This window comes from Mangifera indica, chromosome 8 (assembly GCF_011075055.1).
Source record: "Mangifera indica cultivar Alphonso chromosome 8, CATAS_Mindica_2.1, whole genome shotgun sequence".
NCBI lineage: Eukaryota > Viridiplantae > Streptophyta > Magnoliopsida > Sapindales > Anacardiaceae > Mangifera > Mangifera indica.
In genome coordinates, this window is record NC_058144.1 from 12,104,852 (window position 1) to 12,116,533 (window position 11,682).

An 11,682-nucleotide genomic window follows, 5' to 3' on the forward strand; every position below is an offset into this window, starting at 1 on the left:
AATTTATAGGATTGATTGATGATTGATTGATGATTGATTGTTGACTTGATTGGTGGGATTGCTTGATTATTTGATCTTGATTGATGATTGATGATATTGATTCTTATTTGATTGATTGATGATTGTTTGCTTGATTGATAATATGTTGGATATCTTCAACAATATTAATATGAAAGGACAAAGATAGAAATGGAAATAGGGATGGGGATGGAGACGGGGACAAAGGCGAGACAGGGCGAGGCGAGGACAACATAGGGGAGGGAGAGAACACATTAGTTTTATTATAAAGAGGGTGTGTGAGTTTCAAATGGAGTAAGAAGGAAAAAAATATTATGGTTTTGTTATTCAGGTAAGCAATTTGTCCCTGATTACGAAGATTTTTTTTTGTTCCTGTCCTCGTCCCCATCCCCTTTAACATCTCTATTGGGGAATCCTCTCCCCATTAGGGTAGGGGAAAGTAGAGACCCTTAAATTCAGGTTGAAAATGCCTTAAAAATACATAGAAAAATAAAAAGACTTTCAACATGAAACTTAGGCAATTAGATCCAGTTTTAAGCAAACAAGACATACTAAAAAGTTTTATATATACTCCTACTATGCATGATAAAACAAACAACTTTGTTGGCTTCCTTGTTATAAAATGAGAGAACTTACTTTATGAAACACAAATAAACATCTTAGACGGGAAAAACCCCCATTTATAGTTTCTTACATCCTATGATACTTAGTTTTGGGTTGCAAACAAATGAAGTTGTTATAATTTCTAGTTGAATATCCAGCTTATTCATAAAGACAGATAATTGTCACATTTATACTTCCACCCCCTAATTAAGCAAATGATAGCCTTAAATTATGCCTGCAATTAGATTTGAAACATTATCTAATACTTTTGCCACGTAAGTTATTTGAAAACAAACAATATGTATGTTTTCTTGAAAAGAAGACAACAATCAGAACTTAATTGAGTAAATATACTCCTAGAGAGGAAACTATCAACTCATCAAACTAATATCAGAATTACTAAGTGAATCCACCAGAAAAAGAAAAAACATAAGAGAAAAACATTTAGATTGTTGACATACTTACAAAAAAGGATAAAGGCTAATAAACAATCTTTGCCTAGTTGCAACTTAAATTCAAATTACAAGCAAACCAATTTTCATAATGCTACTAGACAATCTAGGAATTAAACTTCATAATTCAAAATTCATAATTAGGGAAATACCAGGTTGAATTCTTTTAGGCTTGAGAAAAACTCTCATAAGCATGTTTGCAAATGCATCATTCCTTAAGATACACTACAAAATTAATAGAAAACAAACTTATGAAAAGAAATTAATAGCTAAAATGGATTACTATAGCTAGAAAACATAAACAAAAAACGTACTAGAGATTGGTCATCCAAAGGCAATTAGACTTCAATTGTACTAAATCTCTAATATGTTATACACATGTCCAAACACAAATGTCGCAAAAAAGCGAATTCAAAATCAGGAAGTAAATATAATCCAAATGTTAGACAAATCATCCAATTTAGATACATTTTGTACACAATATCAATTCAATTTACAAACATCCTAGATGAAATTTTCATCACAAATATAATATGTACACTTAATAATTAGAAAAATAAAATTTTCACCAAAAGAAAGAGAGAATAAATCTTACCATAGCCTAGACCTGGCCACGGTTCATGAACCGATGGTTTTGATTCGGAACCGTCGGTTCACGGTTTAAAAAAATAAGAACCCTGAATCGGAACTGTTACAAGACAATTCGTAATTGGTTTGGAACCGACGGTTCCGGTTCATGACCCTAGTTTGAAACTGACATTAAGCTATTGGTTCTGATTCATGACCCCGATTTACTTTTTTAATTAATAATTATAATAATTAAGGATAAAAAAATAAAAAAAAACTTAGACTTAATTTTTCAATTATGTTTTTTACATATCCTCATGAGATTTTGAAGAATCAAAGTCTACGTGGTTCTATTTACTATTTTTTTATAATGAATAAAATAAATTATATAATTAATTATGAAGGATAATAGAAAAAATAATAATAATAGGTGATAAATAAAATTAATTATATTATTATTATTTTTTCCATTATCTTTCATAATTAATTATATAATTTATTTTATTCATTATAAAAAAATAGTAAATAGAACCACGTAGACTTTGATTCTTTCAAATCTCAAGAGGAATAATTAATTATGAAATTGTATAATAGAAAAATAATAATAATTATATTATAGAAATTAAAATTAGAATTGATAAAAATAAAGAGAGGATTTAATTAAATTTGAGATAATTTGATTGAAGGATTGTGAGAGTATTAAGAATAGAGAGAATGAGAAATGAGAGAGTTGAAAGATTGAATAATATTTATAAGTAAAATTTTATATTAAAGAATTAAAAAAATGCAGTCAAACAGTAGCCAAGTTTAAAACATTTGCAAGCACCCGGTCCTGCAAATGTTTTAAAGCAAATGCATTTGCTTTGTCGGTTCATGTTAAAAAATAAAAAAACCGGTTTATGAATTTTTTGAATCGTCGGTTCATGAACCAACAGTTAAACAGTTCAAAAATATTAAAACCGAAACCGAACCGTTAAAATCCAGTTTTGATTCCGGTTTATACCAGTTTCGATTTTGATGGTTCCGGCTCCAATTTTGACCGATCCAATTTCAATCCACCGTGGCCAGGACTACCATTGCCTATTCTTACTGACAGAACTCCAAAGAATGAAAAAAAGAATAAAATATGACAAAAGTGGATTTTCTCAAACGATTAAATCTGCGAACAGTGAAGAAATGGGAAGTAAGTATATACAATGAAAATGTGAAAATGAGATTTTGACGATTGAGACAATTTTAAAGTAAAAAGTGAATCTTGAGTTACAGTCTCACAACCATAAGAGAATGTTTGAACTTAGACAAAAACTCTCTCAAAATGTTGTTGGAGTGTGGATTTTACTTTACAATAAAAAGAAAAGGCTGCAACTCTATCCAACAAAAACGACCAGGGTCCTCGGTTATAAAAAAAAAACTACAATAATATAAATAATAAGGTATTACGGGTGAATTTGAAGGCAACTATTGTGACAATACATGTTTGGTAAATACATCAATAGAGAGTGGGAAGTTGGCGGAGTGCAAAGTGGTTATACACTTGGTAAATGCAAGAATGTGAGGAGTAATTAAAGTGGTAATGCCATCTGCCATCATTTTGAAAACCAATAGTTATATATCATAATATGAATATGTGTTAATTTATTTTTTATTTGCATACAATGATTGTAGTGAACATTCAATCTTATCATTATTTTGATTTGATCTAATTCTGATTCAATATGATTTTGATTTGATATGACCTTAATTTATTATATATTATTTTTCTTATTTCATCGGATTAGAAATTCATTTCAGACTACATTATATACTATATATAATATGAATATTTTATTCAATTTAATTAACAAATTCTTGGTAGTATTAGAATTTACACTAAAAAAAAAATATTTATTTTTCTTCAATGGCTGATACATCAACAATACCCAAAACCTCTTCAATATCCTTTACTTCTCCATCAATTGTCACTATTCTTGAAAACATCTCATCTTTTTACTGTATCAATACCTTTACTCAAATTACTATTAAACTTACTTTATCCAACAACACCTCTTGGCGATTTCTATTTTATGCAATTCTCATAGGTTATAATTTAATGGGTTTCATTAACAGTTCATAACCATATCCACCATCCAAAGATGTAGCTAGTCACTCTTTATGAATTCATCAAGATCGTTTAACTTTGAGTGTCATTGTTAGTTCCATCTCTCTTAATCTTTTTTCATTCATTGCACTGGCAATGATATCACGGGATGCCTGAACAACTCTAGCCAATTCCGATACCAAACTCTCTCATGGGAGATTTAACCAATTAAAGGCACCAGATCAGTTACCAAATATATGCAACAAATCAAGATATGTATTGAGAAGCTTGCAATGATTAATACACTAATATACAATAAGGATCATATCCTAAAAATCCTTGTTGGTCTTGATAATGATTATAACAATTTGTGCTCTATCATGCGTGTTCAAAAAACTCCAGTCACATTTGATGAGTTGCATGAGAAACTCATTAGCCATGAAGCACACATTAAGATTGAAGTGTAAAAGAAACAAAACTCCATCAACATGCTAGCCTCTCCTAATCTTATCCCAAAAACTCAATCCAAAAATTCATACCAAAACCGCAAACATCAATTTCCTTGCCGATAACAATCTCGTCCATCACCAAAAGACAAACATTTTTTGCAAATCCACCAAACCACCAAAATAACAATCCACGACCCAAACCTTGGAAAATGTCAACTTTCTGGTACTCAATGACACTTTGTCAAGTGATGCTCAACCTACAAATATATTATCTAGAATCAAGTTTCACAACACAATAACTAGTCTCCTTAAGCCAATTGTACTACTTCTTCCAAAATAAAATGGCTCATCGACTCTGGTGCCTCTCATCAAGTCACCACTAACCTTTAGAATTTTTCTCTCAATACTAGTTACCTCAACATTGATAATGTCATGATTGGTGATGATAGAGACCTCTCAATCACCCTCATTAGTTCTACAACACTTTCCTCAAACTTAAAACTCTTTAATTTAAATAATGTTCTTTGTGTTCCTTCCATGAAACACAATCTTAATTTTGTTTTTCAATTATGTTCAACTAATAATGTTTCAATCAAATTCTCACCTATTTCATTTTCTATGAAGGATTTTCGCACAAAAGTAATACTTTTGCAAGGTGCATATAAAAATGGCATTTACAAATGGCCACACCCATCACTAAATCAAACACCAGTCATAGGTATTTCTTGTAATTCTTGTCACTATAATAAAACTCATATGTTACCTTTCTCTTTATCATCTCTTACAAGCTCTTATCATCTAAAAGTAATATACTTTTACATTTGGAGCCCAATTGTCATTTCTATTGAAGGTTTCAAATATTATATTATATTACTGATTATTATACTTGGTATGTTTAGTTATATTATATCAAAATTTGATGATGTTTACATATGCTTCAAGACATTGGTGGAAAAATTTTTCAAACATCACATTAAATTTTTTTACATAGATAATGTTGGCAAATATTTATCTCTTAAATCTTTTCTTGCCACAAATGAAATTTCTCATGTTGTAACTCTACCATACAAATCATAACACAATGGATTCTCTAAACATAAGCATCGTTATACCATCAAAATTGGTTTAACTCTTGTACATCAGGCACACATGCCACTCAACTTCTTGGGTAATTTTTTCTTACAACAATTTATCTTATCAATCGTATGCTAAATAATAATCTTTCTATGCAATCAACCTTTGAAAAATTACTTGGGCATAAACCAAATTATCTCAAACTCAAAGTGTTTGGTTGTTTCTACTACCTATAGCTTCATCTTTATGGTTCTCAAAAGCTCTCTCCCTACTCCCAACCTTGTGTCTTCCTTGATTATTCCATTACTCAAAGTACTTATTTATGTCTTGATCTTCAATCCCACAAAATTTTCATCTCGTCATGTCAAAGTCATTGAATCCACCTTCCCTTGTTTATACCATGATTCTTCTCTTCCTCAGATCAAGTTTTAAGCAAACAAGAAATACTAAAAAGTTTTATATATACTTTGATTATGCATGATAAAACAAGCAACTCTATTGGCTTCCTCATTATAGAATGAGAGAACTTACTTTATAAAACACAAATAAACATTTTAGATTGGAAAAACCCTAATTTATAGTTTCTTACATCCTATGATACTTAGTTATAGGTTGCTAACAAATGAAGCTACTATAATTTCTAGTTGAATATCCAGCTTATTCATAAACACAGACAATTGTCATATTTATACTTTTACCCTCCGATTAATCAAATGATAGCCTTAAATTGTGCCCTATAATTGGATGTGAAGCATTATCTAATGTTTTTGTCACACTTGTTTTTTAAAAACAAACAACATGTATGTTTTCTTGAAAAGTAGGCAACAATTAGAACTTAATCAGTAAATATATTTCTAGCCAGGAAACTATCAAGTCAATAAACTAATATGAGAATTACTAAATGAATCCAACAAAAAAAAAAAAAAACATAAGAGAAAAACATTTAAATTGCTGATATGCTAGCAAAAAAGGATAAATGCTAAAAAACAATCTCTACCCAATTGTGGCTTAAATTCAAATCACAAGCAAATGAATTTTCACAATACTAATAGATAATCCATGAATTAAACTTCATAATTCAAAATTTATAACTAGGGAAACATCGGGTTGAATTCATTTAGGTTTAACAAAGACTCTTGCAAACATGTTTGCAAATGCATCATTCCTTAAGATGCACAACAAATTAATAAGAAACAAACTCATGAAAAAAAACTGACAACTAAAATGGATTATTGTTGCTAGAAAACATAAATAAAAACGTACTAGAGATTGGCAATCCAAAGGCAATCAGACTTCAATAGTGCTAAATCTCTAATATGTTATATATGTGTCCAAACACAAATGTCACCAAAACACTGATTCAGAATCATGAAGTAAATATAATCCAAATGTTAAACAAACTCATCCAATCTAGATGCATTTTTTTACATTGTATTAATTCAATTTACAAACATCCTAGATGAAATTTTCGTCACAAATATGACCTATACGCTTAATAAGCAGAGAAATTATATTTTAACCAAAAAAATAAGGAGTAAATCTTACCAACGCCGATTCTTGAAAGCAACACTCCAAAGAATGAGAAAAATAAAATACAACAAAAATGGATTCTCATAAATGATTAAATCCCCATAATTGTAAAGAAATAGGAAGTGAATGTGCATGATGAAAATGTGAAAATGGGGTTTTGACGATTGAGAGAATCTTAAAGTAAAAAGTGAATCTTGAGTTACAGCCTCACAACCATAAGAAAGTGGTTGAACTTAGACTGAAACCCACCCAAAATGTTGTTGGAGTGTGGATTTTACTTCACAATAAAAAGAAAACGTTGCAATAATATAAATAATAAGGTATTACGGGTGAATTTGAAGGCAACTATTGTGACAATATATGTTTCACAAATACATCAACAGAGAGTGGGAAGTTGGCCATGTGCAAAGTTAAGTGGTTATACACTTGGTAAATGCAAGAATAGGAAGAGTAATAAAAGTGGTAATGCTTTCTGCTACTATTTTGGAGACCAATAGTTATACATCATAATATGAATATGCGTTAATTTATTTTTTATTTGCATATGAAAATTATAGTGAACATCAGTCTTATCATAATTCTGATTTGATCTGATTCTGATTTAATATGATTTTAATTTGATATGATTCTAATTTGATATGATCCTGATTTATTAAATATTATTTTTCCTATTTCATAAGATTAGAAAAAATACTAGATTAGGAATTTATTTCAGACTACATTATATACTATATATGGTACGAATATTTTATTCAATTTAATTAACAAATTCTTGGTAGTATCAAAGTCTATACTCAAAAGAGTATTTAATCCATCAATTATCATTACTCTTTAAAACACCTCATCTCTTTACTTCATCAATACTAGACCTGGCCACGGTTCATGAACCGCTGGTTTCGGTTCGAAACCACCGATTCACGGTTCGAAAATATAAGGACCCTGAACCGAAACCGTAACAGGACGGTTCGTCCACGGTTCGAAACCGTCGGTTCCGGTTTATGGCCCCGGTTCGGAACCGACAGTTTCGGTTCGAAACCGATATTGAACCGTCAATTATAATACATGATCTTAACTTAATTTTTAAATTATTAATTACAATAATTCAAATTTAAAAGAAAAGCTTGGTTTTCATTCACATTTGATATATGTGAATATTGATCAAATCTCCTATTACCAGAAGAATTTTCACTACTTACCATTTTTTGATAATAAATAAAATTAATTATATAAATAAATTATATGATTAATTATAAAAGATAATAATAAATAATAAATAAAATTAATTATAGAAATAAATTCTATAATTAATTATGAATTGTTTAAAAAAAATTGAAATTAAAATTAATAAAAAATTAAGAAAGAATTTAATTAAATTTAAGAAAATTTGATTGAATTGAAAGATTGAGAGAATATTAAGAGTTTAAAGAATGAGAATGAGAGTTTGAAAGATTGAGTGAGAAAGTAGAGAGATTGAGATTTGAGAGAATAGAATTTGAAGGGATATATATAGAAAAAAAACTTTTTTGAAAAAAATTTAAAATAGGGGGGGTGAATTGAAATTCTAAAAATTGCAAGGGACCTGAACTTCACTGAAAATTGCAGGGGACCGTTGGTCCCCTACAATTTTTCCTTCAAAAGGCAACCATTCCCTGCGCAGGGAACCGTTGCCTTTTTAAATAAAATTAAAAAAAAATCAAGAAAATTTCAAAAAAATTTCAAATTTTTTTCGATTCAGCACAGTAAACCGCCGGTTCATAAACCGGTGTGAACCGGCGGTTCCACGGTTCCAATTTATGTGAACCGGAATCGAACCGTAGAGCCACGGTTTCGGTTTCGATTCATTCCGGTTCCGGGTCTGCCGGTTCCGGTTCTGATTTTATCCGGGCCGATTTCGGTCCGATTCACAGGCCAAACTGGCCCGTGGCCAGGTCTAATCAATACCTATACTCAAATTACTATTAAGCTTACGTCATCCAACAATACCTTTTGGCAATTTCTGTTTCATGAAATTCTTACAATTTATGATTTAATGGGTTTCATTGATAGTTCACAACCATATCCACCACCTATAGATTTAGTTAGTCACTCCTTGTGAGTTCATCAAAATAGCTTAATTTTGAGTGTCATTACTAGTTTTATCTTTTCTAATGTTATTTCATTCATCGTGTTAACATTGACATCACAGGATGCTTGAACAATTCTAGCCAATTCTTATATCAAACTATCTTATGGGAGATTTAACTAATTAAAGGCACCAGATCAATCACTAAATATATGCACCAAATTAAGATCTATGTTGATGAGTTTGCAATGATAAATGAACCAATATAAAATAAGGATTTTATGCTAAAATCCTTACAATCATAATGATGATTATAAGGACTTGTGTTTTGTCATGCATGTTTGAAAAACTCCAGTCACATTTGATGAGTTGCATGAGAAACTTATTAACCATGAAGCACATATCAAGATTGAAATGCAAATGGAACAATCCTCCATCAACATGCCAACCTCTACTAATCTTCTTCAGAAACCTCAATCCAAAAATTCATATCAAAACCACAAACATTAATCTCCTTACCATTATAAAACTTGGGCATCACCTAAAGACACAAACATCTTTTGCAAATCCACCAAAATCAAAATCCATGACCTAAACCTTGGAAAATGTCAATTTTGTGCTATTCAAGGACTCTCTGCCAAGAGTTGCCCAACCTACAAATATACTCTTTGGAATCAAGTTTCACAACATAGTAACCAGCCTCATCAAGCCAATCTTGCTACTTTTTCCAAAACAAAATGGCTTATTGACTCTGGTGTCTCTTATCAAGTCATCACTAACCTTCAAAATCTTTTTCTCCATACCAATTACCTTAACACTAACAATGTCATGATTGGTGATGACAAAATCCTCTCAATCACTCTCATTGGCTCTACAACACTTTCCTCAAACTCAACACTCTTTCATTTAAATAATGTTCTTTGAGTTCCTTCCATGAAACATAATCATATTTTTGTTTTTCCATTATGTTCAACTAATAATGTTTCAATCAAATTCTCATTCACGTCTTTTCCTATGAACGATTTTCGCACAAGAACAATAATCTTGCAAGGGACACCTAAAAATGACATTTACAAGTGACCACATACATGACCAAATCAAACTCGATCGTAGTTATTTCCTTCATTAAAGTGTCTGTTGATCAATCCATCTTATTTTTAATGAAAGTTTACTTATGTCATTCTCTTATTTATCTAAGTTTTTACTATAATTCTTGTCACTACAATAAAACTCATAAGTTACCTTTCTTTTCATCATCTTTTACAAGCTCTTATCATCTAGAGATAATGTACTCTCACATTTGGACCCCAACTGTCATTTCTACTAAAGGTTTCCAATATTATGTTATATTTGTTGATTACTATACTTGGTATATTGTATATTGTATCAAAATTATATCTAATGTTCATGATGTTTATATATGCTTCACAACACTAGCGAAAAAAATTTTTAAACATCATATTAAAATTTTTTACATAGATAATGTTGGCAAATATCTCTCTCTCAAATCTTTTCCTGCCACAAATGAAATTTTTCATCTTGTAACTTCACTACACGCACCATAACACAATGGACTTTCTAAACATCAGCATCGTTATATTATCAAAACTGGGTTAACTCTTGTACATCATATACACAGGTCGCTCAACTTCTTGCCATATGTTTTTCATACAATAGTTTATCTTATCAATCGTATGCCAAAATATATTTTTTTCTATGCAATCAACCTTTGAAGAACTATTTGGTCATAAACCAAATTATCTCAAACTCAAAGTGTTTAGTTGTCTCTGCTACTCATGACTTCATCCCAATGGTTCTCAAAAGCTTTCTCCCCACTCCCAACCTTGTGTCTTCTTTTGAAGTACTTATTTATATCTTGATCTTCAATCCCACAAAATTTTCATCTTTCACCATATCACATTCATCGAGTCCACCATTCCCTTGTTTACACTATGATTCTTCTCTTCCTTGCCCTACAAACACCATATTCTAACCTTGTTCTCATATACTCATTCAATCCATTAACTTTGTCTCACCACATTCACCTCCTATTTCCACTTATATTGCCTAACACTTGTCATCTACAGAGTCAACTACTACACCAGTGTTACAGGGTAGTAATGATACTCAAACTTCATCAAATGCCTATACTAGCCACTTGCAACGTACATTATCTACATCCCTTCCTTCTTTATCTTTTCACTCTCTTTCTTCCACTTCTCATGACCTTATTGAAAAAATTCCATCACCTTCATTAACCAACCATCCCATTCCCTCAAATCACCACCCCATGCAAATAAGAGCAAAATATAATATTCACAAACGAATCCAGAAATTAACCCTTGCCACCATCATGCACCCTTTACTCCAACCACACTCTCGCAAGCACTTAAACAATCAGAGTGGTGTGTTGTAATGTCTAATGAGTTCTATGCACTTCAGCCTTGCTTGGCAGCGGGGCGTGCACTGGCGAACGTGCAACACGTTTGACATGCGTGCAACACACCTAGAGTGGCCACTTCACATTCTAACGTACATGTTGTGCATCGTTTGGCGCGCTTACCCCACGTCCACCATGCCCAACACGTCTGGGGGATCTTCACAAAGTCAAATGGTGTTTCACTTAGGCCAGTGCCACACCTCTCCAACGCTCGAGACCTCAACGTGAAAAAGTCACGAAACACCACCATATATTTTCACAGTATATACACATATCAACCACGTTACACTATGCAAACATCTCCCCCTTTTTTATAATTCAGTCAACCACTTACGTGCACATTACCGTAATACACAAACAATTTATGTAATCCAAACCACATATATATACATATATAACTGGAAAATTGA